Source organism: Lithobates pipiens, unplaced genomic scaffold, assembly GCF_037356315.1.
Source record: "Lithobates pipiens isolate NorthernLeopardFrog02 unplaced genomic scaffold, aLitPip1_a1.2 Scaffold_76, whole genome shotgun sequence".
NCBI classification, from domain to species: Eukaryota; Metazoa; Chordata; class Amphibia; order Anura; family Ranidae; genus Lithobates; species Lithobates pipiens.
The window spans coordinates 445,687-473,253 of NW_027507899.1; the positions used below are offsets into that span (position 1 = coordinate 445,687).

The window sequence follows — 27,567 nt, forward strand, 5'->3', positions numbered from 1 at the left end:
GTATCTTAGGATTCGAATTCTCTGGCAGGTCCCATACTATCAGCTTATTTGCTGATGACGTTATTTTATTCCTGTCTTCCCCGTCCACCTCCCTATCCAATGCCCATTCCATCCTTAACGAGTTCAGTTCTGTATCGTACTATAAAGTTAATTTCACGAAATCTCTTATCCTGGGCCTTAATCTACCGCCCCCTCTACAATTCAGTTTAAAAAGCAATTTTCCTTACTCTTGGGCCGACAACAATATCACATATCTAGGCTTGCAAATTACATCTGATTTATCCACATTAGCTGATGCCAACTATATTCCGCTTATTGCCAAGATAGAAAAAGAGGCGAAAAGGCTTGCCAAAGCGGAACTCTCCTGGTCAGGTATGCTGGTGTCTTTTAAAATGCTCCTACTACCTCAGATACTGTACGTGTTTCGTACGCTGCCCATACCTCTTAAAAAAAGTCACTTAGCATCACTTACTCGTATTCTCCGACAATACATATGGGGAGGTAAACGCCCTAGATCCACCAGAACCCTCTTAATTAAACATAGATCTGCTGGGGGGATGGGTATGATAGACCTAAAAGATTACCATAGAGCGGCCATACTCACCTCGCTTAAATATTGGTTCTCTCCCTTACCAGAGGCCCTCTGGTGCGGCATAGAACAATCTCTCAGCCCAACAAAAGACTTACGTATGTTATTGCTCCTGGATTCATGGAGACCTTTCTCCCTACGCAGTCTACCTCCGACTCTTCAGGCATCTCTGATGGCCTGGAGAGATTTATGCGGTTTAGCTGACACAGCCTCCTCAGTTACCAATATTCCTATACCTGTAGAAATCCTAACTCACATGATCCCATATGCAGACTTCTCGAGATGGCGAGCTCAAGGTATCACTCTCGTGGAACACATCTACCAAGGAGATTTACCTAAATCATTTGATGCACTTAAATTAGAATATGACTTACCTTATGCGGAATATTACCACTATATCCAAATAACGCACCTTCTCAAATCGTTACATACCCCCTCTGTTCCTATCCCGAACAAAATCTGGCAATTTTTTACCAAGCCTACGCCCTCCTCCAAGGGCATTTCCCTTATGTATTATGAGTTTCAGCGTAAACTTACATTCACTAACTCAGGTCCTTTTGCTAAGTGGGCATCAGACTTTGATAAATGTTTTGATATACAGGACTGGAAAACTGCGTTTCAATCTGTTCATAAAGCGACTAAATGTGTAAATCACTGGGAACTCACACACAAAATAGCTTCGAGATGGTACTGGACACCATTTCTCTTGGCTAAGATCTCTCCATCCACATCCCCCCTATGTTGGAGGGAGTGTGGGGAAGTGGGCACTATTTCACATATGTTTTGGTTCTGTAAACATATTTCCAGTTTTTGGAATACTGTGTTCCACTGCATCTCACGTATCACAGGGATATTAACCCCTTTGAATCCAGAACTTGCAGTCCTAAACCTGGGCATTCAACGTTTTCCCCATAGCTGTCGCACAGTTGTTATACACGTTTTATTAGCGGCTAGACTACTAATTGCTAGGAGCTGGAAGTCTACTAGAGCCCCTAATCTATCTGAAGTACTAGATTTAACTAAACAGAACCATGTATATGAGTCATTGATTGCTAGCAGGAATGGAGTCCGGAAACAGCATGATAATAAGTGGAAGATGTGGGTTGACTGGTTTGACTCAAACCATTAATGGTAAGATGTCTTACGTTGTTGCTCTTGATTACGAATTACTATTTGTTAATTATTGTTCAAAGAAGTATTTACGGTATTATACCGCATTGATACCCTTTTTGTGGGTGGCTCCAAATGACCGAATCTTCTCTGCTTTCTTCGCTCTCCTCTTCTCAACCGTTATTCTTATTTCTTTATATCCTCTCCTCTCTTCAATCTCTTTCCCTCGCTTTTCATACTATCTTTTTTTTTTTTTTCTTGTAGAATACGCTTTACATAATTTTGTTTGGGATTATGCCTATATGGATAACCTTTCCACATTGACTATCTACTTCCCTGCTCACTTTATGTTCGCTTTACGTGCTATTACTACTCATACTGTACTTTATGTTTTCCTTCTGTGATATTAATGTTCAAGATTGTGAAATACGTACAATTCTTGTTTTTCCCTGTTTCAAAAATTTAATCAAAAATATTTGAAAAAAAGAAATATAAGAAAAAACACCAATTCTGTGTTGATTATACAGGCAGTTGAGCTGCTTATGAAGAGGACCTGTCATTATATTGTGTGGAGTGTGAATCGGAGGCGCTGCTCGGCGCTGTTCCTGTGAATTCCTCCCAATCTGCGGTCATTTTCACTCACCGCCCCATCCTCCATCAGAGACTTCCTCATCTCAACTTCTCCTTCTGGTTTCCTATAAGAGATAAATTTCACCAAATGTGAGTTTATTTCATATTCCGAGCAGAAAGAGAAAGTGTCAGTCCTGGGAAAAAGTAACAACTTCCACCAAGATGAGGAAGGAGCATAACATTTTCTGAATAGAGGTGACGACTCGGCCAGAGGAGCACCTGAGATCCTGAGCAGAGGGGCCACTGGAAGAACCAAGAAGAGGGGCCACTGAGATCCTGATCAGAGGGGCCACTGAGATCCTGAGCAGAGGGGCCACTGAGATCCTGATCAGAGGGGCCACTGGAAGAACCAAGAAGAGGGGCCACTGAGATCCTGATCAGAGGGGCAACTGGAAAAAACCCAAAAAGAGGGGCCACTGAGATCCTGAGCAGAGGGGCCACTGAGATCCTGATCAGAGGAGCCACTGACACTCTGAGTATTGGGACCACTGGAAAAACCAAGCAGAGGGGTCATTGACATCCTGAGTAGAGGGGCCACTGATATCCTGAGCAGAGGGGCCACTGATACTACAAGCAAAGGGGCCGCTGACAAACCAAGCAGAGGAGCCATTGACAATACAAACAAGACACAAAATCACCAATATTGTAAGTTGACAGATGAGTGTATTTATATATGTGTACATGTGTGTGTGTGTGTGTATGTATGGTATATATACTATATATTAGAGTTGCACTGATACTAGTATCGGTATTGGTGAAGAGCATTTCCACAATTATCGGTACTCGTTCAAATGGCCCCGATACTTTCAGGCTCGGCTCTTTGATCTGCCGGCGGGTCTCCCCGGTGTGGAAGGAGTCCGGTAATTGCAGCTGTCAAGAAAAAAACAACAACAACATTGCTCAGCCCTGAAACACTGAAATAAAAAGAAACATTGTTTCTTTTTGTATATTTCTGTTTTTTCATCTGCAGATCAAAGGGATGAGCAAATGTTCCTCTGCTTAACCCCTTAATAACCCTTCATTTACTCCCCACTCTCCTCCATGATATTATTATTTTCCTGCTTTTTCTTTTCTTTTGTTCACATTTATTTTATAAACGATAAACAATTAAATTTTTTTGTTTGCTTTGTTAGTGAAGATTTTTACACATATATATTAACATGTATTTACACATCTCACATGGAAAAAGAGCTAAATTCAAAAAATATATATTTATTTATTTCATTTGTAAATAACTTTTCAATGCTTTGTACCGTTGCTGAGATCTGAAGTGAAAATAAAACATTTGCGGTAGGGATCGCTCATCCGTATCGGCGAGTACTAAAAAAAAAAGTATCGGTACTTGTACTAATTATGGTATCGGTGCATCTCTACTATATATAGTGTCCGTATATCTCTATATACATCTATCTATCTATCTATCTATCTATCTATCTATCTATCTATCTATCTATCTATCTATCTATCTATCTATCTATCTATCTATCTATCTATCTATCTATCTATCTATCTATCTATCTATCTATCTATCTATCTATCTATCTATCTATCTATCCATCTATCTATCTATCCATCTATCTATCTATCCATCTATCCATCTATCCATCTATCCATCTATCCATCTATCTATCTATCTCTCTATAGATATAGACACACAGTAGGTGTCCGTGTATTTCTATACTGTATATGTAGTGATGAGTGAACTGCCTTGGATTTGACGTGTCCTCCACAATGGGACAAGGTGCCATGGAAGGGGGTCTTCCTTGTAAGTCGCCCTCCCAATGGTATGGGCATGTGGCCTGGTATGGTTTACCATGGTAGAGACACACCCTCATCACCCTCCACTTTCCTACATGCTTGGATAAGCGCTTGATATGGATTTTGAGGGGGGTCCCATGGAAAAGAAGCAAAAAAAAATTGGGGTCTCTCTCAAATTCCATACCAGGTCCTTATCCGGGCACACTGCTTGGCTGGCTAGGAAAGGATGGGGCGGCAAACATGTGGCCCCCTTCTTCCTGAACCATACCAAGCCAGATGCCCTCAACACTGAGGGGGTGTCGTACAAGAAGTTGCCCGGTAAGGCACCTTGTCTCCATGTTGATTCAGCACACACCTGACCCAATGGATGAGGGGGTTGCAGGGGAGACCTATTGAAATGTCTAAGCTCCTTTTAGAGCATGGGGCCACCAGATATACACCTCCCCCCCTACATGATTGAGAACTGGGTCACCAAAATAGTAAATAAAAACACACAGACCTTAGAATAAAGTATATACCGAGATATACATTCAATGTCAATACCGTCGTCCAGCAATGTAAACCGTCAATCACCATAAGCAATGCCCACCAATGGTGACCCAAAGCAAGGAAGACCTGCCGCGCCTGACTATCTTCACTCCTGGGTGATGTCATTGACCAAGTATGGCCATGACTGGACCACCATCCAACATTACAAACAGAACCATGCGGGCACGGAGGGCGTGAACCTTCCTCCAGGGGTATTAGAGGTACTGCCACTAAACGGTGGTCTTCTGGCTGAGGAATGTCCACCAAAACAAGGTCCAGGAAGGAGAACCGGCCAAATCTGGGCATTTGGGTTCCCTTTTTTTTGTCAAATGACAGCCAGGCTCAGGTTGTGTTCAACTCATACTGGACCTGAAGCTCATAACTACAGTATATAAAAATATATATAGAGATGGTCCATAACCGTCACTAATGTGAGAAACACTGAATGAGAGAAAACATTTCACACCATCCCGAGGATAGGCAACCAGTGTGCCGAAAAATGTTTTCTGAGAAATCTACAGTGACGGCAAAATGTCACCATAACACCGTCCATCACGACAAGGAACCTTTACATAGGAAATCCTGGAAATGACTTAATAGCAAAAACTAAATGTTCAGCTTTGCAACTTCACCCCTCAGATCACCCCAATTCCTTCACCCCTCAGATCACCCCAATTCCTTCACCCCTCAGATCACCCCAATTCCTTCACCCCTCAGATCACCCCAATTCCTTCACCCCTCAGATCACCTCAATTCCTGCACCTTCACCCCTCAGATCACCCCAAATCCTGAAACTTCACCCCTCAGATCTCCCCAAATCCTGCACCTTCACCCCTCAGATCACCCCAATTCCTGCACCTTCACCCCTCAGATCACCCCAATTCCTTCACCCCTCAGATCACCCCAAATCCTGCACCTTCACCCCTCAGATCACCCAAATTCCTGAACCTTCACCCCTCAGATCACCCCAAATCCTGCACTGTCACCCCTCAGATCACCCCAATTCCTATACCCCTCAGATCACCCCAATTCCTTCACCCCTCAGATCACCCCAAATCCTGCACCTTTACCCCTCACATCACCCCAATTCCTGCACTTTCACCCCCAGAACACCCCAATTCCTTCATCCGTTAGACCACCCCAATTCCTGCACCTTCACACCTCAGATCACCCCAAATCCTGAACCTTCACCCCTCAGATCACCCCAATTCCTGCACCTTCACCCCCAGATCACCCCAATTCCTGCACCTTCACCCCCAGATAACCCCAATTCCTTCACCCCTCAGACCACCCCAATTCCAAGACCCTCACCCCTCAGATCACCCCAAATCCTGAACCTTCACCCCTCAGATCACCCCAAATCCCTTCACCCCTCACATCACCCCAATTCCTGCACCTTCACCCCCAGATTACCCCAATTCCTTCACCCCTCAGATCTCGCCAATTCCTTCATCCCTCAGATCATCCCGATTCCTGCACCTTCAACCCTCAGATCACCCCAATTCCTGCACCTTCACCCCTTGGGTCACCCTAATTCCTACACCCCTCAGATCTCCCCAATTCCTTCACCCCTCAGATCACCCCAATTCCTATACCCTCACCCCTCAGATCTCCCCAATTCCTTCACCCCTCAGATCACCCCAATTCCTGTACCCTCACCCCTCAGATCTCCCCAATTCCTTCACCCCACAGATCACCCCAAATCCTGCACCTTCACCCCTCAGGTCACCCCAATTCCTGCACCTTCACCCCTCAGGTCACCCCAATTCCTGCACCTTCACCCCTCAGGTCACCCCAATTCTTTCACCCCCTCAGATCAACCCAATTCCTTCACCCCTCAGATCACCCCAATTCCTACACCATCACCCCTCGGGTCACCCCAATTCCTACACCTTCACCCCTCAGATCACCCCAATTCCTGCACCTTCACCCCTCAGGTCACCCCAATTCCTGCACCTTCACTTCTCAGATCTCCCCAATTCCTGCACCTTCACCCCTGAGATATCCCCAATTCCTGCACCTTCACCCCTCAGATCTCCCCAATTCCTGCACCTTCACCCCCCAGATCACCCCAATTGCTGCACCTTCACCCCCCAGATCACCCCAATTCCTGCACTTTCACCCCTCAGATCACCCCAATTGCTGCACCTTCACCCCCCAGATCACCCCAATTCCTGCACCTTCACCCCTCAGATCACCCAAATTCCTGCACCTTCACCCCTCAGAACACCCCAATTCCTGCACCTTCACCCCTCAGATCACCCCGATTCCTGCACCTTCACCCCTCAGATCACCCCGATTTCTGCACCTTCACCCCTCAGATCTCCCAGATTTCTGCACCTTCACCCCTCAGATCACCCCAATTCCTGCACCTTCACTTCTCAGATCACCCCAATTCCTGCACCTTCACTTCTCAGATCTCCCCAATTCCTGCACCTTCACCTCTCAGATCACCCCAATTCCTGAACCTTCACCCCTCAGATCACCTCAATTCCTGCACCTTCACCCCTCAGATCTCCCCAATTCCTGCACCTTCACCCCCAGATCACCCCAATTCCTGCACCTTCACCCCTCACAACACCCCAATTCCTGCATCTTCACCCCTCAGATCACCCCAATTCCTTCACCCCTCAGATCACCCCAAATCCTGCACCTTCACCCCTCAGATCACCCAAATTCCTGAACCTTCACCCCTCAGATCACCCCAAATCCTGAACCTTTACCCCTCAGATCACCCCAAATCCTGCACCTTCACCCCTCAGATCACCCCAATTCCTATACCCCTCAGATCACCCCAATTCCTTCACCCCTCAGATCACCCCAATTCTTTCACCCCTCAGATCACCCCAAATCCTATACCCCTCAGATCACCCCAAATCCTGAACCTTTACCCCTCAGATCACCCCAAATCCTGCACCTTCACCCCTCAGATCACCCCAATTCCTATACCCCTCAGATCACCCCAATTCCTTCACCCCTCAGATCACCCCAATTCCTATACCCCTCAGATCACCCCAATTCCTTCACCCCTCAGATCACCCCAAATCCTGCACCTTTACCCCTCACATCACCCCAATTCCTACACTTTCACCCCCAGAACACCCCAATTCCTTCACCCGTTAGATCACCCCAATTCCTGCACCTTCACACGTCAGATCACCCCAAATCCTGAACCTTCACCCCTCAGATCACCCCAATTCCTGCACCTTCACCCCAGATCACCCCAATTCCTGCACCTTCACCCCCAGATCACCCCAATTCCTTCACCCCTCAGACCACCCCAATTCCTGTACCTTCACCCCTCAGATCACCCCAAATCCTGAACCTTCACCCCTCAGATCACCCCAAATCCCTTCACCCCTCAGATCACCCCAAATCCTGTACCTTCACCCCTCACATCACCCCAATTCCTGCACCTTCACCCCCAGATTACCCCAATTCCTTCACCCCTCAGATCACCCCAATTCCTGCACCTTCACCCCTCAAATCACCCCAATTCCTTCACCCCTCAGATCTCGCCAATTCCTGCACCTTCACCCCCAGATCACTCCAATTCCTTCATCCCTCAGATCATCCCGATTCCTGCACCTTCAACCCTCAGATTACCCCAATTCCTGCACCTTCACCCCTCGGGTCACCCCAATTCCTACACCCCTCAGATCTCCCCAATTCCTTCACCCCTCAGATCACCCCAATTCCTGTACCCTCACCCCTCAGATCTCCCCAATTCCTTCACCCCTCAGATCACCCCAATTCCTGTACCCTCACCCCTCAGATCTCCCCAATTCCTTCACCCCTCAGATCACCCCAAATCCTGCACCTTCACCCCTCAGGTCACCCCAATTCCTGCACCTTCACCCCTCAGGTCACCCCAATTCCTGCACCTTCACCCCTCAGGTCACCCCAATTCTTTCACCCCCTCAGATCAACCCAATTCCTTCACCCCTCAGATCACCCCAATTCCTACACCATCACCCCTCAGGTCACCCCAATTCCTACACCTTCACCCCTCAGGTCACCCCAATTCCTGCACCTTCACTTCTCAGATCTCCCCATTTCCTGCACCTTCACCCCTGAGATCTCCCCAATTCCTGCACCTTCACCCCAGATCACCCCAATTCCTGCACCTTCACCCCTCAGATCACCCCAATTCCTGCACCTTCACCTCTCAGATCACCCCAATCCCTGCACCTTCACCTCTCAGATCACCCCAATTCCTACACTTTCACCCCTCAGGTCACCCCAATTCCTACACCTTCACCCCTCAGATCACCCCAATTCCTGCACCTTCACCCCTCAGGTCACCTCAATTCCTGCACCTTCATTTCTCAGATCTCCCCAATTCCTGCACCTTCACCCCTCAGATCTCCCCAATTCCTGCACCTTCACCCCTCAGATCTCCCCAATTCCTGCACCTTCACCCCAGATCACCCCAATTCCTGCACCTTCACCCCTCAGATCACCCCAATTCCTGCACCTTCACCCCTCATATCTCCCCAATTCCTGCACCTTCACCCCCAGATCACCCCAATTCCTGCACCTTCACCCCTCAGATCACCCCAATTCCTGCACCTTCACCCCTCAGATCACCCAAATTCCTGAACCTTCACCCCTCAGATCACCCCAAATCCTGAACCTTTACCCCTCAGATCACCCCAAATCCTGCACCTTCACCCCTCAGATCACCCCAATTCCTATACCCCTCAGATCACCCCAATTCCTTCACCCCTCAGATCACCCCAATTCTTTCACCCCTCAGATCACCCCAAATCCTATACCCCTCAGATCACCCCAAATCCTGAACCTTTACCCCTCAGATCACCCCAAATCCTGCACCTTCACCCCTCAGATCACCCCAATTCCTATACCCCTCAGATCACCCCAATTCCTTCACCCCTCAGATCACCCCAATTCCTATACCCCTCAGATCACCCCAATTCCTTCACCCCTCAGATCACCCCAAATCCTGCACCTTTACCCCTCACATCACCCCAATTCCTACACTTTCACCCCCAGAACACCCCAATTCCTTCACCCGTTAGATCACCCCAATTCCTGCACCTTCACACGTCAGATCACCCCAAATCCTGAACCTTCACCCCTCAGATCACCCCAATTCCTGCACCTTCACCCCAGATCACCCCAATTCCTGCACCTTCACCCCCAGATCACCCCAATTCCTTCACCCCTCAGACCACCCCAATTCCTGTACCTTCACCCCTCAGATCACCCCAAATCCTGAACCTTCACCCCTCAGATCACCCCAAATCCCTTCACCCCTCAGATCACCCCAAATCCTGTACCTTCACCCCTCACATCACCCCAATTCCTGCACCTTCACCCCCAGATTACCCCAATTCCTTCACCCCTCAGATCACCCCAATTCCTGCACCTTCACCCCTCAAATCACCCCAATTCCTTCACCCCTCAGATCTCGCCAATTCCTGCACCTTCACCCCCAGATCACTCCAATTCCTTCATCCCTCAGATCATCCCGATTCCTGCACCTTCAACCCTCAGATTACCCCAATTCCTGCACCTTCACCCCTCGGGTCACCCCAATTCCTACACCCCTCAGATCTCCCCAATTCCTTCACCCCTCAGATCACCCCAATTCCTGTACCCTCACCCCTCAGATCTCCCCAATTCCTTCACCCCTCAGATCACCCCAATTCCTGTACCCTCACCCCTCAGATCTCCCCAATTCCTTCACCCCTCAGATCACCCCAAATCCTGCACCTTCACCCCTCAGGTCACCCCAATTCCTGCACCTTCACCCCTCAGGTCACCCCAATTCCTGCACCTTCACCCCTCAGGTCACCCCAATTCTTTCACCCCCTCAGATCAACCCAATTCCTTCACCCCTCAGATCACCCCAATTCCTACACCATCACCCCTCAGGTCACCCCAATTCCTACACCTTCACCCCTCAGGTCACCCCAATTCCTGCACCTTCACTTCTCAGATCTCCCCATTTCCTGCACCTTCACCCCTGAGATCTCCCCAATTCCTGCACCTTCACCCCAGATCACCCCAATTCCTGCACCTTCACCCCTCAGATCACCCCAATTCCTGCACCTTCACCTCTCAGATCACCCCAATCCCTGCACCTTCACCTCTCAGATCACCCCAATTCCTACACTTTCACCCCTCAGGTCACCCCAATTCCTACACCTTCACCCCTCAGATCACCCCAATTCCTGCACCTTCACCCCTCAGGTCACCTCAATTCCTGCACCTTCATTTCTCAGATCTCCCCAATTCCTGCACCTTCACCCCTCAGATCTCCCCAATTCCTGCACCTTCACCCCTCAGATCTCCCCAATTCCTGCACCTTCACCCCAGATCACCCCAATTCCTGCACCTTCACCCCTCAGATCACCCCAATTCCTGCACCTTCACCCCTCATATCTCCCCAATTCCTGCACCTTCACCCCCAGATCACCCCAATTCCTGCACCTTCACCCCTCAGATCACCCCAATTCCTGCACCTTCACCCCTCAGATCACCCCAATTCCTACACCTTCACCCCTCAGATCACCCCAATTCCTGCACCTTCACCCCTCAGGTCACCCCAATTCCTCCACCTTCACCCGTCAGATCACCACAATTCCTGCACCTTCACCCCCAGATCACTCCAATTCCTGCACCTTCACCCCTCAGATCACCCCAATTCCTTCATCTTCACACCTCAGATCTCCCCAATTCCTGTACCTTCACCCCTCAGATCTCCCCAATTCCTGCACCTTCACCCCCAGATCACCCCAATTCCTGCACCTTCACCCCTCAGATCACCCCAATTCCTGCACCTTCACCCCTCATATCTCCCCAATTCCTGCACCTTCACCCCCAGATCACCCCAATTCCTGCACCTTCACCCCCAGATCACCCAAATTCCTGCACCTTCACCCCTCATATCACCCCAATTCCTACAACTTCACCCCTCAGGTCACCCCAATTCCTACACATTCACCCCTCAGATCACCCCAATTCCTGCACCTTCACCCCTCAGGTCACCCCAATTCCTGCAACTTCACTTCTCAGATCTCCCCAATTCCTGCACCTTCACCCCCAGATCACCCCAATTCCTGCACCTTCACCCCTCAGATCACCCCAATTCCTGCACCTTCACCCCTCATGTCACCCCAATTCCTCCACCTTCACCCCTCAGATCTCCCCAATTCCTGCACCTTCACCCCCAGATCACCCCAATTCCTGCACCTTCACCCCTCATGTCACCCCAATTCCTGCACCTTCACTTCTCAGATCTCCCCATTTCCTGCACCTTCACCCCCAGATCACCCCAATTCCTGCACCTTCACCCCTCAGATCACCTCAATTCCTGCACCTTCACCCCTCAGATCTCCCCAATTCCTTCATCTTCACACCTCAGATCTCCCCAATTCCTGCACCTTCACCCCTCAGATCTCCCCAATTCCTGCACCTTCACCCCCAGATCACCCCAATTCCTGCACCTTCACCCCTCAGATCACCCCAATTCCTGCACCTTCACCCCTCAGGTCACCCCAATTCCTGCACCTTCACCGATCAGGTCACCCCAATTCCTGCACCTTCACCCCTCAGATCTCCCCAATTCCTGCACCTTCACCCCTCAGATCTCCCCAATTCCTGCACCTTCACCCCAGATCACCCCAATTCCTGCACCTTCACCCCTCAGATCACCCCAATTCCTGCACCTTCACCCCTCATATCTCCCCAATTCCTGCACCTTCACCCCCAGATCACCCCAATTCCTGCACCTTCACCCCTCAGATCACCCCAATTCCTGCACCTTCACCCCTCAGATCACCCCAATTCCTTCATCTTCACACCTCAGATCTCCCCAATTCCTGCACCTTCACCCCTCAGATCTCCCCAATTCCTGCACCTTCACCCCCAGATCACCCCAATTCCTGCACCTTCACCCCTCATGTCACCCCAATTCCTGCACCTTCACCCCTCAGGTCACCCCAATTCCTGCACCTTCACCCCTCAGGTCACCCCAATTCCTGCACCTTCACCCCTCAGATCTCCCCAATTCCTGCACCTTCACCCCTCAGATCTCCCCAATTCCTGCACCTTCACCCCAGATCACCCCAATTCCTGCACCTTCACCCCTCAGATCACCCCAATTCCTGCACCTTCACCCCTCATATCTCCCCAATTCCTGCACCTTCACCCCCAGATCCCCCCAATTCCTGCACCTTCACCCCTCAGATCACCCCAATTCCTGCACCTTCACCCCTCAGATCTCCCCAATTCCTGCACCTTCACCCCTCAGATCACCCCAATTCCTGCACCTTCACCCCTCATATCTCCCCAATTCCTGCACCTTCACCCCCAGATCACCCAAATTCCTGCACCTTCACCCCCAGATCACCCAAATTCCTGCACCTTCACCCCTCATATCACCCCAATTCCTACAACTTCGCCCCTCAGGTCACCCCAATTCCTACACATTCACCCCTCAGATCACCCCAATTCCTGCACCTTCACCCCTCAGGTCACCCCAATTCCTGCAACTTCACTTCTCAGATCTCCCCAATTCCTGCACCTTCACCCCCAGATCACCCCAATTCCTGCACCTTCACCCCTCAGATCACCCCAATTCCTGCACCTTCACCCCTCAGGTCACCCCAATTCCTGCACCTTCACTTCTCAGATCTCCCCAATTCCTGCACCTTCACCCCCAGATCACCCCAATTCCTGCACCTTCACCCCTCAGATCACCCCAATTCCTACACCTTCACCCCTCAGATCACCCCAATTCCTTCATCTTCACACCTCAGATCTCCCCAATTCCTGCACCTTCACCCCTCAGATCTCCCCAATTCCTGCACCTTCACCCCCAGATCACCCCAATTCCTGCACCTTCACCCCTCATGTCACCCCAATTCCTGCACCTTCACTTCTCAGATCTCCCCATTTCCTGCACCTTCACCCCCAGATCACCCCAATTCCTGCACCTTCACCCCTCAGATCACCTCAATTCCTGCACCTTCACCCCTCAGATCTCCCCAATTCCTGCACCTTCACCCCAGATCACCCCAATTCCTGCACCTTCACCCCTCATATCTCCCCAATTCCTGCACCTTCACCCCCAGATCACCCCAATTCCTGAACCTTCACCCCTCAGATCACCCCAAATCCTGAACCTTTACCCCTCAGATCACCCCAAATCCTGCACCTTCACCCCTCAGATCACCCCAATTCCTATACCCCTCAGATCACCCCAATTCCTTCACCCCTCAGATCACCCCAATTCTTTCACCCCTCAGATCACCCCAAATCCTATACCCCTCAGATCACCCCAAATCCTGAACCTTTACCCCTCAGATCACCCCAAATCCTGCACCTTCACCCCTCAGATCACCCCAATTCCTATACCCCTCAGATCACCCCAATTCCTTCACCCCTCAGATCACCCCAATTCCTATACCCCTCAGATCACCCCAATTCCTTCACCCCTCAGATCACCCCAAATCCTGCACCTTTACCCCTCACATCACCCCAATTCCTACACTTTCACCCCCAGAACACCCCAATTCCTTCACCCGTTAGATCACCCCAATTCCTGCACCTTCACACGTCAGATCACCCCAAATCCTGAACCTTCACCCCTCAGATCACCCCAATTCCTGCACCTTCACCCCAGATCACCCCAATTCCTGCACCTTCACCCCCAGATCACCCCAATTCCTTCACCCCTCAGACCACCCCAATTCCTGTACCTTCACCCCTCAGATCACCCCAAATCCTGAACCTTCACCCCTCAGATCACCCCAAATCCCTTCACCCCTCAGATCACCCCAAATCCTGTACCTTCACCCCTCACATCACCCCAATTCCTGCACCTTCACCCCCAGATTACCCCAATTCCTTCACCCCTCAGATCACCCCAATTCCTGCACCTTCACCCCTCAAATCACCCCAATTCCTTCACCCCTCAGATCTCGCCAATTCCTGCACCTTCACCCCCAGATCACTCCAATTCCTTCATCCCTCAGATCATCCCGATTCCTGCACCTTCAACCCTCAGATTACCCCAATTCCTGCACCTTCACCCCTCGGGTCACCCCAATTCCTACACCCCTCAGATCTCCCCAATTCCTTCACCCCTCAGATCACCCCAATTCCTGTACCCTCACCCCTCAGATCTCCCCAATTCCTTCACCCCTCAGATCACCCCAATTCCTGTACCCTCACCCCTCAGATCTCCCCAATTCCTTCACCCCTCAGATCACCCCAAATCCTGCACCTTCACCCCTCAGGTCACCCCAATTCCTGCACCTTCACCCCTCAGGTCACCCCAATTCCTGCACCTTCACCCCTCAGGTCACCCCAATTCTTTCACCCCCTCAGATCAACCCAATTCCTTCACCCCTCAGATCACCCCAATTCCTACACCATCACCCCTCAGGTCACCCCAATTCCTACACCTTCACCCCTCAGGTCACCCCAATTCCTGCACCTTCACTTCTCAGATCTCCCCATTTCCTGCACCTTCACCCCTGAGATCTCCCCAATTCCTGCACCTTCACCCCAGATCACCCCAATTCCTGCACCTTCACCCCTCAGATCACCCCAATTCCTGCACCTTCACCTCTCAGATCACCCCAATCCCTGCACCTTCACCTCTCAGATCACCCCAATTCCTACACTTTCACCCCTCAGGTCACCCCAATTCCTACACCTTCACCCCTCAGATCACCCCAATTCCTGCACCTTCACCCCTCAGGTCACCTCAATTCCTGCACCTTCATTTCTCAGATCTCCCCAATTCCTGCACCTTCACCCCTCAGATCTCCCCAATTCCTGCACCTTCACCCCTCAGATCTCCCCAATTCCTGCACCTTCACCCCAGATCACCCCAATTCCTGCACCTTCACCCCTCAGATCACCCCAATTCCTGCACCTTCACCCCTCATATCTCCCCAATTCCTGCACCTTCACCCCCAGATCACCCCAATTCCTGCACCTTCACCCCTCAGATCACCCCAATTCCTGCACCTTCACCCCTCAGATCACCCCAATTCCTACACCTTCACCCCTCAGATCACCCCAATTCCTGCACCTTCACCCCTCAGGTCACCCCAATTCCTCCACCTTCACCCGTCAGATCACCACAATTCCTGCACCTTCACCCCCAGATCACTCCAATTCCTGCACCTTCACCCCTCAGATCACCCCAATTCCTTCATCTTCACACCTCAGATCTCCCCAATTCCTGTACCTTCACCCCTCAGATCTCCCCAATTCCTGCACCTTCACCCCCAGATCACCCCAATTCCTGCACCTTCACCCCTCAGATCACCCCAATTCCTGCACCTTCACCCCTCATATCTCCCCAATTCCTGCACCTTCACCCCCAGATCACCCCAATTCCTGCACCTTCACCCCCAGATCACCCAAATTCCTGCACCTTCACCCCTCATATCACCCCAATTCCTACAACTTCACCCCTCAGGTCACCCCAATTCCTACACATTCACCCCTCAGATCACCCCAATTCCTGCACCTTCACCCCTCAGGTCACCCCAATTCCTGCAACTTCACTTCTCAGATCTCCCCAATTCCTGCACCTTCACCCCCAGATCACCCCAATTCCTGCACCTTCACCCCTCAGATCACCCCAATTCCTGCACCTTCACCCCTCATGTCACCCCAATTCCTCCACCTTCACCCCTCAGATCTCCCCAATTCCTGCACCTTCACCCCCAGATCACCCCAATTCCTGCACCTTCACCCCTCAGATCACCCCAATTCCTGCACCTTCACCCCTCATATCTCCCCAATTCCTGCACCTTCACCCCCAGATCACCCCAATTCCTGCACCTTCACCCCTCAGATCACCCCAATTCCTGCACCTTCACCCCTCAGATCACCCCAATTCCTTCATCTTCACACCTCAGATCTCCCCAATTCCTGCACCTTCACCCCTCAGATCTCCCCAATTCCTGCACCTTCACCCCCAGATCACCCCAATTCCTGCACCTTCACCCCTCATGTCACCCCAATTCCTGCACCTTCACCCCTCAGGTCACCCCAATTCCTGCACCTTCACCCCTCAGGTCACCCCAATTCCTGCACCTTCACCCCTCAGATCTCCCCAATTCCTGCACCTTCACCCCTCAGATCTCCCCAATTCCTGCACCTTCACCCCAGATCACCCCAATTCCTGCACCTTTACTCCTCAGATCACCCCAATTCCTGCACCTTCACCCCTCATATCTCCCCAATTCCTGCACCTTCACCCCCAGATCCCCCCAATTCCTGCACCTTCACCCCTCAGATCACCCCAATTCCTGCACCTTCACCCCTCAGATCTCCCCAATTCCTGCACCTTCACCCCTCAGATCACCCCAATTCCTGCACCTTCACCCCTCATATCTCCCCAATTCCTGCACCTTCACCCCCAGATCACCCAAATTCCTGCACCTTCACCCCCAGATCACCCAAATTCCTGCACCTTCACCCCTCATATCACCCCAATTCCTACAACTTCGCCCCTCAGGTCACCCCAATTCCTACACATTCACCCCTCAGATCACCCCAATTCCTGCACCTTCACCCCTCAGGTCACCCCAATTCCTGCAACTTCACTTCTCAGATCTCCCCAATTCCTGCACCTTCACCCCCAGATCACCCCAATTCCTGCACCTTCACCCCTCAGATCACCCCAATTCCTGCACCTTCACCCCTCAGGTCACCCCAATTCCTGCACCTTCACTTCTCAGATCTCCCCAATTCCTGCACCTTCACCCCCAGATCACCCCAATTCCTGCACCTTCACCCCTCAGATCACCCCAATTCCTACACCTTCACCCCTCAGATCACCCCAATTCCTTCATCTTCACACCTCAGATCTCCCCAATTCCTGCACCTTCACCCCTCAGATCTCCCCAATTCCTGCACCTTCACCCCCAGATCACCCCAATTCCTGCACCTTCACCCCTCATGTCACCCCAATTCCTGCACCTTCACTTCTCAGATCTCCCCATTTCCTGCACCTTCACCCCCAGATCACCCCAATTCCTGCACCTTCACCCCTCAGATCACCTCAATTCCTGCACCTTCACCCCTCAGATCTCCCCAATTCCTGCACCTTCACCCCAGATCACCCCAATTCCTGCACCTTCACCCCTCATATCTCCCCAATTCCTGCACCTTCACCCCCAGATCACCCCAATTCCTGCACCTTCACCCCTCAGATCACCCCAATTCCTGCACCTTCACCCCTCAGATCACCCCAATTCCTGCACCTTCACCCCTCAGGTCACCCCAATTCCTGCACCTTCACCGATCAGGTCACCCCAATTCCTACACCTTCACCCCTCAGATCACCCCAATTCCTGCACCTTCACCCCTCAGGTCACACCAATTCCTGCACCTTCACTTCTCAGATCTCCCCATTTCCTGCACCTTCACCCCCAGATCACCCCAATTCCTGCACCTTCACCCCTCAGATCACCCCAATTCCTACACCTTCACCCCTCAGGTCACCCCAATTCCTGCACCTTCACCCCTCAGGTCACCCCAATTCCTGCACCTTCACTTCTCAGATCTCCCCAATTCCTGCACCTTCACCCCCAGATCACCCCAATTCCTGCACCTTCACCCCTCAGATCACCCCAATTCCTACACCTTCACCCCTCAGATCACCCCAATTCCTTCATCTTCACACCTCAGATCTCCCCAATTCCTGCACCTTCACCCCTCAGATCTCCCCAATTCCTGCACCTTCACCCCCAGATCACCCCAATTCCTGCACCTTCACCCCTCATGTCACCCCAATTCCTGCACCTTCACTTCTCAGATCTCCCCATTTCCTGCACCTTCACCCCCAGATCACCCCAATTCCTGCACCTTCACCCCTCAGATCACCTCAATTCCTGCACCTTCACCCCTCAGATCTCCCCAATTCCTGCACCTTCACCCCAGATCACCCCAATTCCTGCACCTTCACCCCTCATATCTCCCCAATTCCTGCACCTTCACCCCCAGATCACCCCAATTCCTGCACCTTCACCCCTCAGATCACCCCAATTCCTGCACCTTTACCCCTCAGATCACCCCAATTCCTACACCTTCACCCCTCAGGTCACCCCAATCCTACACCTTCACCCCTCAGATCACCCCAATTCCTGCACCTTCACCCCTCAGGTCACCCCAATTCCTGCACCTTCACCGATCAGGTCACCCCAATTCCTGCACCTTCACCCCTCAGATCTCCCCAATTCCTGCACCTTCACCCCTCAGATCTCCCCAATTCCTGCACCTTCACCCCAGATCACCCCAATTCCTGCACCTTCACCCCTCAGATCACCCCAATTCCTGCACCTTCACCCCTCATATCTCCCCAATTCCTGCACCTTCACCCCCAGATCACCCCAATTCCTGCACCTTCACCCCTCAGATCACCCCAATTCCTGCACCTTCACCCCTCAGATCACCCCAATTCCTACACCTTCACCCCTCAGGTCACCCCAATTCCTACACCTTCACCCCTCAGATCACCCCAATTCCTGCACCTTCACCCCTCAGGTCACACCAATTCCTGCACCTTCACTTCTCAGATCTCCCCATTTCCTGCACCTTCACCCCCAGATCACCCCAATTCCTGCACCTTCACCCCTCAGATCACCCCAATTCCTACACCTTCACCCCTCAGGTCACCCCAATTCCTGCACCTTCACCCCTCAGGTCACCCCAATTCCTACACCTTCACCCCTCAGATCACCCCAATTCCTGCACCTTCACCCCTCATATCTCCCCAATTCCTGCACCTTCACCCCCAGATCCCCCCAATTCCTGCACCTTCACCCCTCAGATCACCCCAATTCCTGCACCTTCACCCCTCATATCTCCCCAATTCCTGCACCTTCACCCCCAGATCACCCCAATTCCTGCACCTTCACCCCCAGATCACCCAAATTCCTGCACCTTCACCCCTCATATCACCCCAATTCCTACACCTTCACCCCTCAGGTCACCCCAATTCCTACACCTTCACCCCTCAGATCACCCCAATTCCTGCACCTTCACCCCTCAGGTCACCCCAATTCCTGCACCTTCACTTCTCAGATCTCCCCAATTCCTGCACCTTCACCCCCAGATCACCCCAATTCCTGCACCTTCACCCCTCAGATCACCCCAATTCCTGCACCTTTACCCCTCAGGTCACCCCAATTCCTGCACCTTCACTTCTCAGATCTCCCCAATTCCTGCACCTTCACCCCCAGATCACCCCAATTCCTGCACCTTCACCCCTCAGATCACCCCAATTCCTACACCTTCACCCCTCAGGTCACCCCAAATCCTACACCTTCACCCCTCAGATCACCCCAATTCCTGCACCTTCACCCCTCAGGTCACCCCAATTCCTGCACCTTCACCCGTCAGATCACCACAATTCCTGCACCTTCACCCCCAGATCACTCCAATTCCTGCACCTTCACCCCTCAGATCACCCCAATTCCTTCATCTTCACACCTCAGATCTCCCCAATTCCTGCACCTTCACCCCTCAGATCTCCCCAATTCCTGCACCTTCACCCCCAGATCACCCCAATTCCTGCACCTTCACCCCTCAGGTCACCCCAATTCCTGCACCTTCACTTCTCAGATCTCCCCATTTCCTGCACCTTCACCCCCAGATCACCCCAATTCCTGCACCTTCACCCCTCAGAACACCTCAATTCCTGCACCTTCACCCCTCAGATCTCCCCAATTCCTGCACCTTCACCCCAGATCACCCCAATTCCTGCACCTTCACCCCTCAGATCACCCCAATTCCTGCACCTTCACCCCTCAGATCAGCCCAATTCCTGCACCTTCACTTCTCAGATCTCCCCAATTCCTGCACCTTCACCCCCAGATCACCCCAATTCCTGCACCTTCACTTCTCAGATCTCCCCAATTCCTGCACCTTCACCCCCAGATCACCCCAATTCCTGCACCTTCACCCCTCAGATCACCCCAATTCCTACACCTTCACCCCTCAGGTCACCCCAATTCCTACACCTTCACCCCTCAGATCACCCCAATTCCTGCACCTTCACCCCTCAGGTCACCCCAATTCCTGCACCTTCACTTCTCAGATCTCCCCAATTCCTGCACCTTCACCCCCAGATCACCCCAATTCCTGCACCTTCACCCCTCAGATCACCCCAATTCCTACACCTTCACCCCTCAGGTCACCCCAATTCCTACACCTTCACCCCTCAGATCACCCCAATTCCTGCACCTTCACCCCTCAGGTCACCCCAATTCCTGCACCTTCACCCCTCAGGTCACCCCAATTCCTGCACCTTCACCCCTCAGATCTCCCCAATTCCTGCACCTTCACCCCTCAGATCTCCCCAATTCCTGCACCTTCACCCCAGATCACCCCAATTCCTGCACCTTCACCCCCAGATCACCCCAATTCCTGCACCTTCACCCCTCAGATCACCCCAATTCCTACACCTTCACCCCTCAGGTCACCCCAATTCCTACACCTTCACCCCTCAGATCACCCCAATTCCTGCACCTTCACCCCTCAGGTCACCCCAATTCCTGCACCTTCACCCCTCAGGTCACCCCAATTCCTGCACCTTCACCCCTCAGATCTCCCCAATTCCTGCACCTTCACCCCTCAGATCTCCCCAATTCCTGCACCTTCACCCCAGATCACCCCAATTCCTGCACCTTCACCCCTCAGATCACCCCAATTCCTGCACCTTCACCCCTCATATCTCCCCAATTCCTGCACCTTCACCCCCAGATCACCCCAATTCCTGCACCTTCACCCCCAGATCACCCAAATTCCTGCACCTTCACCCCTCATATCACCCCAATTCCTGCACCTTCACCCCTCATATCTCCCCAATTCCTGCACCTTCACCCCCAGATCACCCCAATTCCTGCACCTTCACCCCCAGATCACCCAAATTCCTGCACCTTCACCCCTCATATCACCCCAATTCCTACACCTTCACCCCTCAGGTCACCCCAATTCCTACACATTCACCCCTCAGATCACCCCAATTCCTGCACCTTCACCCCTCGGGTCACCCCAATTCCTACACCCCTCAGATCTCCCCAATTCCTTCACCCCTCAGATCATCCCAATTCCTGTACCCTCACCCCTCATATCTCCCCAATTCCATCACCCCTCAGATCATCCCAATTCCTGTACCCTCACCCCTCAGATCTCCCCAATTCCTTCACCCCTCAGATCACCCCAATTCCTTCACCTTCACCCCCCAGATCACCCCAATTCCTGCACCTTCACCCCTCAGATCACCCCAATTCCTTCACCTTCACCCCCCAGATCACCCCGAATCCTGCACCTTCACCCCTCAGATCTCCCCGATTTCTGCACCTCCACCCCTCAGATCTCTCCGATTTCTGCACTTTCTCCCCTCAGATCATCCCGATTCCTGCACCTTCACCCCTCAGATCTCCCCAATTCCTGCACCTTCACCACTCAGATCACCCCGATTCCTGCACCTTCACCCCTCAGATCTCCCCAATTCCTGCACTTTCTCCCCTCAGATCACCCCGATTCATGCACCTTCATTCCTCAGATCACCCCGATTTCTGCACCTTCACCCCCAGATCACTCCAATTCCTTCATCCCTCAGATCATCCCGATTCCTGCACCTTCAACCCTCAGATTACCCCAATTCCTGCACCTTCACCCTTCGGGTCACCCCAATTCCTACACCCCTCAGATCTCCCCAATTCCTTCACCCCTCAGATCATCCCAATTCCTGTACCCTCACCCCTCATATCTCCCCAATTCCATCACCCCTCAGATCATCCCAATTCCTGTACCCTCACCCCTCAGATCTCCCCAATTCCTTCACCCCTCAGATCACCCCAATTCCTTCACCTTCACCCCCCAGATCACCCCAATTCCTGCACCTTCACCCCCCAGATCACCCCGAATCCTGCACCTTCACCCCTCAGATCTCCCCGATTTCTGCACCTCCACCCCTCAGATCTCCCCGATTTCTGCACTTTCTCCCCTCAGATCAACCTGATTCCTGCACCTTCACCCCTCAGATCTCCCCAATTCCTGCACTTTCTCCCCTCAGATCACCCCGATTCATGCACCTTCAATCCTCAGATCACCCCGATTCCTGCACCTTCACCCCTCAGATCACCCCAATTCCTGCACCTTCACCCCTCAGATCACCCAATACCTGCACCTTCACCCCTCAGATCACCCCAATTCCTGCACCTTCACCCCTCAGATCTCCCCAATTCCTGCTCCTCCACCCCTCAGATCACCCCAATTCCTACACCTTCACCTCTCAGATCTCCCCGATTCCTGCACCTTCACCCCTCAGATCTCCCCAATTCCTGCACCTTCACCCTTCAGATCACCCCAATTCCTTCATCCCTCAGATCTCCCCAATTCCTGCACCTTCACCCCTCAGATCTCCACAATTCCTGCACCTTCACCCCTCAGATCACCCCGATTCCTGCACCTTCACCACTCAGATCACCCCAATTCCTGCACCTTCACCACTCAGATCACCCCAATTCCTGCACCTTCACCCCCTAGATCACCCCAATTCCTGCACCTTCACCCCTCAGATCACCCCAATTCCTTCATCCCTCAGATGTCCCCAATTCCTGCACCTCCACCCCTCAGATCACCGCAATTCCTGCACCTTCACCCCTCAGATCACCCCAATTCCTGCACCTTCCCCCCTCAGATCACCCCAATTCCTTCACCTTCACCCCCCAGATCACCCCAATTCCTGCACCTTCACCCCTCAGATCACCCCTCAGATCACCCCAATTCCTTCACCTTCACCCCCCAGATCACCCCAATTCCTGCACCTTCACCCCTCAGATCACCCCAATTCCTTCACCTTCACCCCCCAGATCACCCCGAATCCTGCACCTTCACCCCTCAGATCTCCCCGATTCCTGCACCTCCACCACCTCCACCCCTCAGATCTCCCCGATTTCTGCACTTTCTCCCCTCAGATCAACCCGATTCCTGCACCTTCACCCCTCAGATCTCCCAAATTCCTGCACCTTCACCCCTCAGATCACCCCAATTCCTGCACCTTCACCCCTCAGATCACCCCTCAGATCACCCCAATTCCTTCACCTTCACCCCCCAGATCACCCCAATTCCTGCACCTTCACCCCTCAGATCACCCCAATTCCTTCACCTTCACCCCCCAGATCACCCCGAATCCTGCACCTTCACCCCTCAGATCTCCCCGATTCCTGCACCTCCACCACCTCCACCCCTCAGATCTCCCCGATTTCTGCACTTTCTCCCCTCAGATCAACCCGATTCCTGCACCTTCACCCCTCAGATCAAACCAATTCCTGCACCTTCACCCCTCAAATCACCCAATACCTGCACCTTCACCCCTCAGATCTCCCCGATTCCTGCACCTTCACCCCTCAGATCTCCCCAATTCCTGCACCTTCACCCCTCAGATCACCCCAATTCATGCACCTTCACCCCTCAGATCTCCCCAATTCCTGCACCTTCACCCCACAGATCACCCCCAATACCTGCACCTTCACCCCTCAGATCACCCCAATTCCTACACCTTCACCTCTCAGATCTCCCCGATTCCTGCACCTTCACCCCTCAGATCACCCCGATTCCTGCACCTTCACCCCCCAGATCACCCCGAATCCTGCACCTTCACCCCTCAGATCTCCCCGATTCCTGCACCTCCACCCCTCAGATCTCCCCGATTTCTGCACCTTCACCCCTCAGATCACCCCAATTCCTGCACCTCCACCCCTCAGATCACCCCAATTCCTGCACCTTCACCCCTCAGATCACCCCAGTTCCTGCACCTTCACCCCTCAGATCACCCCAATTCCTTCACCTTCACCCCCCAGATCACCCCAATTCCTGCACCTTCACCCCTCAGATCACCCCAATTCCTTCACCCCTCAGATCACGCCAATTCCTTCACCTTCACCCCCCAGATCACCCCAATTCCTGCACCTTCACCCCTCAGATCACCCCAATTCCTTCACCTTCACCCCCCCAGATCACCCCGAATCCTGCACCTTCACCCCTCAGATCTCCCCGATTCCTGCACCTCCACCCCTCAGATCTCCCCGATTTCTGCACTTTCTCCCCTCAGATCAACCCGATTCCTGCACCTTCACCCCTCAGATCACATAATACCTGCACCTTCACCCCTCAGATCTCCCCAATTACTTCACCTTCACCCCTCAGATCTCCCCAATTCCTGCACCTTCACCCCTCAGATCACCCCGATTCCTGCACCTTCACCCCTCAGATCACCCCGATTCCTGCACCTGCACCCCTCAGATCACCCCGATTCCTGCACCTTCACCCCTCAGATCTCCCCAATTCCTGCACCTTCACCCCTCAGATCACCCCAATTCCTTCATCCCTCAGATCACCCCAATTCCTGCACCTCCACCCCTCAGATCTCCCCAATTCCTGCACCTTCACCCCCCAGATCACCCCAATTCCTGCACCTTCACCCCTCAGATCACATAATACCTGCACCTTCACCCCTCAGATCTCCCCAATTACTTCACCTTCACCCCTCAGATCTCCCCAATTCCTGCACCTTCACCCCTCAGATCACCCCGATTCCTGCACCTTCACCCCTCAGATCACCCCGATTCCTGCACCTGCACCCCTCAGATCACCCCGATTCCTGCACCTTCACCCCTCAGATCTCCCCAATTCCTGCACCTTCACCCCTCAGATCACCCCAATTCCTTCATCCCTCAGATCTCCCCAATTCCTGCGACTTCACCCCTCAGATCTCCACAATTCCTGCACCTTCACCCCTCAGATCACCCCGATTCCTGCACCTGCACCCCTCAGATCACCCCGATTCCTGCACCTTCACCCCTCAGATCTCCCCAATTCCTGCACCTTCACCCCTCAGATCACACCAATTCCTGCACCTTCACCCCTCAGATCACCCCCAATACCTGCACCTTCACCCCTCAGATCTCCCCAATTACTTCACCTTCACCCCTCAGATCTCCCCAATTCCTGCACCTTCACCCCTCAGATCACCCTGATTCCTGCACCTTCACCCCTCAGATCTCCCCAATTACTTCACCTTCACCCCTCAGATCTCCCCAATTCCTGCACCTTCACCCCTCAGATCTCCCCAATTCCTGCAACTTCACCCCTCAGATCTCCCCAATTCCTGCACCTTCACCCCTCAGATCTCCCCAATTCCTGCACCTTCACCCTCCAGATCACCCCAATTCCTGCACCTTCACCCCTCAGATCACATAATACCTGCACCTTCACCCCTCAGATCTCCCCAATTACTTCACCTTCACCCCTCAGATCTCCCCAATTCCTGCACCTCCACCCCTCAGATCTCCCCAATTCCTGCACCTTCACCCCCCAGATCAGCCCAATTCCTGCACCTTCACCCCTCAGATCACATAATACCTGCACCTTCACCCCTCAGATCTCCCCAATTACTTCACCTTCACCCCTCAGATCTCCCCAATTCCTGCACCTTCACCCCTCAGATCTCCCCAATTACTTCACCTTCACCCCTCAGATCTCCCCAATTCCTGCACCTTCACCCCCCAGATCACCCCAATACCTGCACCTTCACCCCTCAGATCACATAATACCTGTACCTTCACCCCTCAGATCTCCCCAATTACTTCACCTTCACCCCTCAGATCTCCCCAATTCCTGCACCTTCACCCCTCAGATCTCCCCAATTACTTCACCTTCACCCCTCAGATCTCCCCAATTCCTGCACCTTCACCCCCCAGATCACCCCAATTCCTGCACCTTCACCCCTCAGATCACCCAATACCTGCACCTTCACACCTCAGATCACCCCAATTCCTGCACCTTCACCCCTCAGATCTCCCCGATTCCTGCACCTTCACCCCTCAGATCTCCCCAATTCCTGCACCTTCACCCCTCAGATCTCCCCAATTCGTGCACCTCCACCCCTCAGATCACCCCAATTCCTGCACCTTAACCTCTCAGATCTCCCCGATTCCTGCACCTTCACCCCTCAGATCACCCCAATTCCTTCACCTTCACCCCCCAGATCACCCCAATTCCTGCACCTTCACCCCTCAGATCACCCCAATTCCTTCATCCCTCAGATCTCCCCAATTCCTGCACCTTCACCCCTCAGATCAAACCAATTCCTGCACCTTCACCCCTCAATTCACCCAATACCTGCACCTTCACCCCTCAGATCTCCCTGATTCCTGCACCTTCACTCCTCAGATCTCCCCAATTCCTGCACCTTCACCCCTCAGATCACCCCAATTCCTGCACCTTCACCCCTCAGATCACCCCAATTCCTGCACCTTCACCCCTCAGATCACCCCAATTCCTTCATCCCTCAGATCTCCCCAATTCCTGCACCTTCACCCCTCAGATCAAACCAATTCCTGCACCTTCACCCCTCAGATCACCCCAATTCCTGCACCTTCACCCCTCAGATCACCCCGATTCCTGCACCTTCACCCCTCAGATCACCCTGATTCCTGCACCTTCACCCCTCAGATCTCCCCAATTCCTTCACCTTCACCCCTCAGATCTCCCCAATTCCTGCACCTTCACCCCTCAGATCTCCCCAATTCCTGCACCTTCACCCCTCAGATCTCCCCAATTCCTGCACCTTCACCCTCCAGATCACCCCAATTCCTGCACCTTCACCCCTCAGATCACATAATACCTGCACCTTCACCCCTCAGATCTCCCCAATTACTTCACCTTCACCCCTCAGATCTCCCCAATTCCTGCACCTCCCCCCCTCAGATCTCCCCAATTCCTGCACCTTCACCCCCCAGATCACCCCAATTCCTGCACCTTCACCCCTCAGATCACATAATACCTGCACCTTCACCCCTCAGATCTCCCCAATTACTTCACCTTCACCCCTCAGATCTCCCCAATTCCTGCACCTTCACCCCTCAGATCACCCCAATTCC

The 27,567-nt window shown here is 52.5% G+C and overlaps 1 protein-coding gene across 1 annotated transcript in view; it reads left to right on the forward strand.

Annotated features, from left to right (window-relative positions):
• Positions 1–2,419: 2,419 nt before the first annotated feature.
• LOC143959456 (hemicentin-1-like) overlaps positions 2,420–27,567 on the forward strand; it is a 476,712-nt gene continuing 451,564 nt past the window's right edge. The window contains exon 1 of the mRNA XM_077468108.1: positions 2,420–2,974. The gene's annotated coding sequence lies outside the window, so the exon portion shown is untranslated. The remainder of the gene's footprint in view (positions 2,975–27,567) is intronic.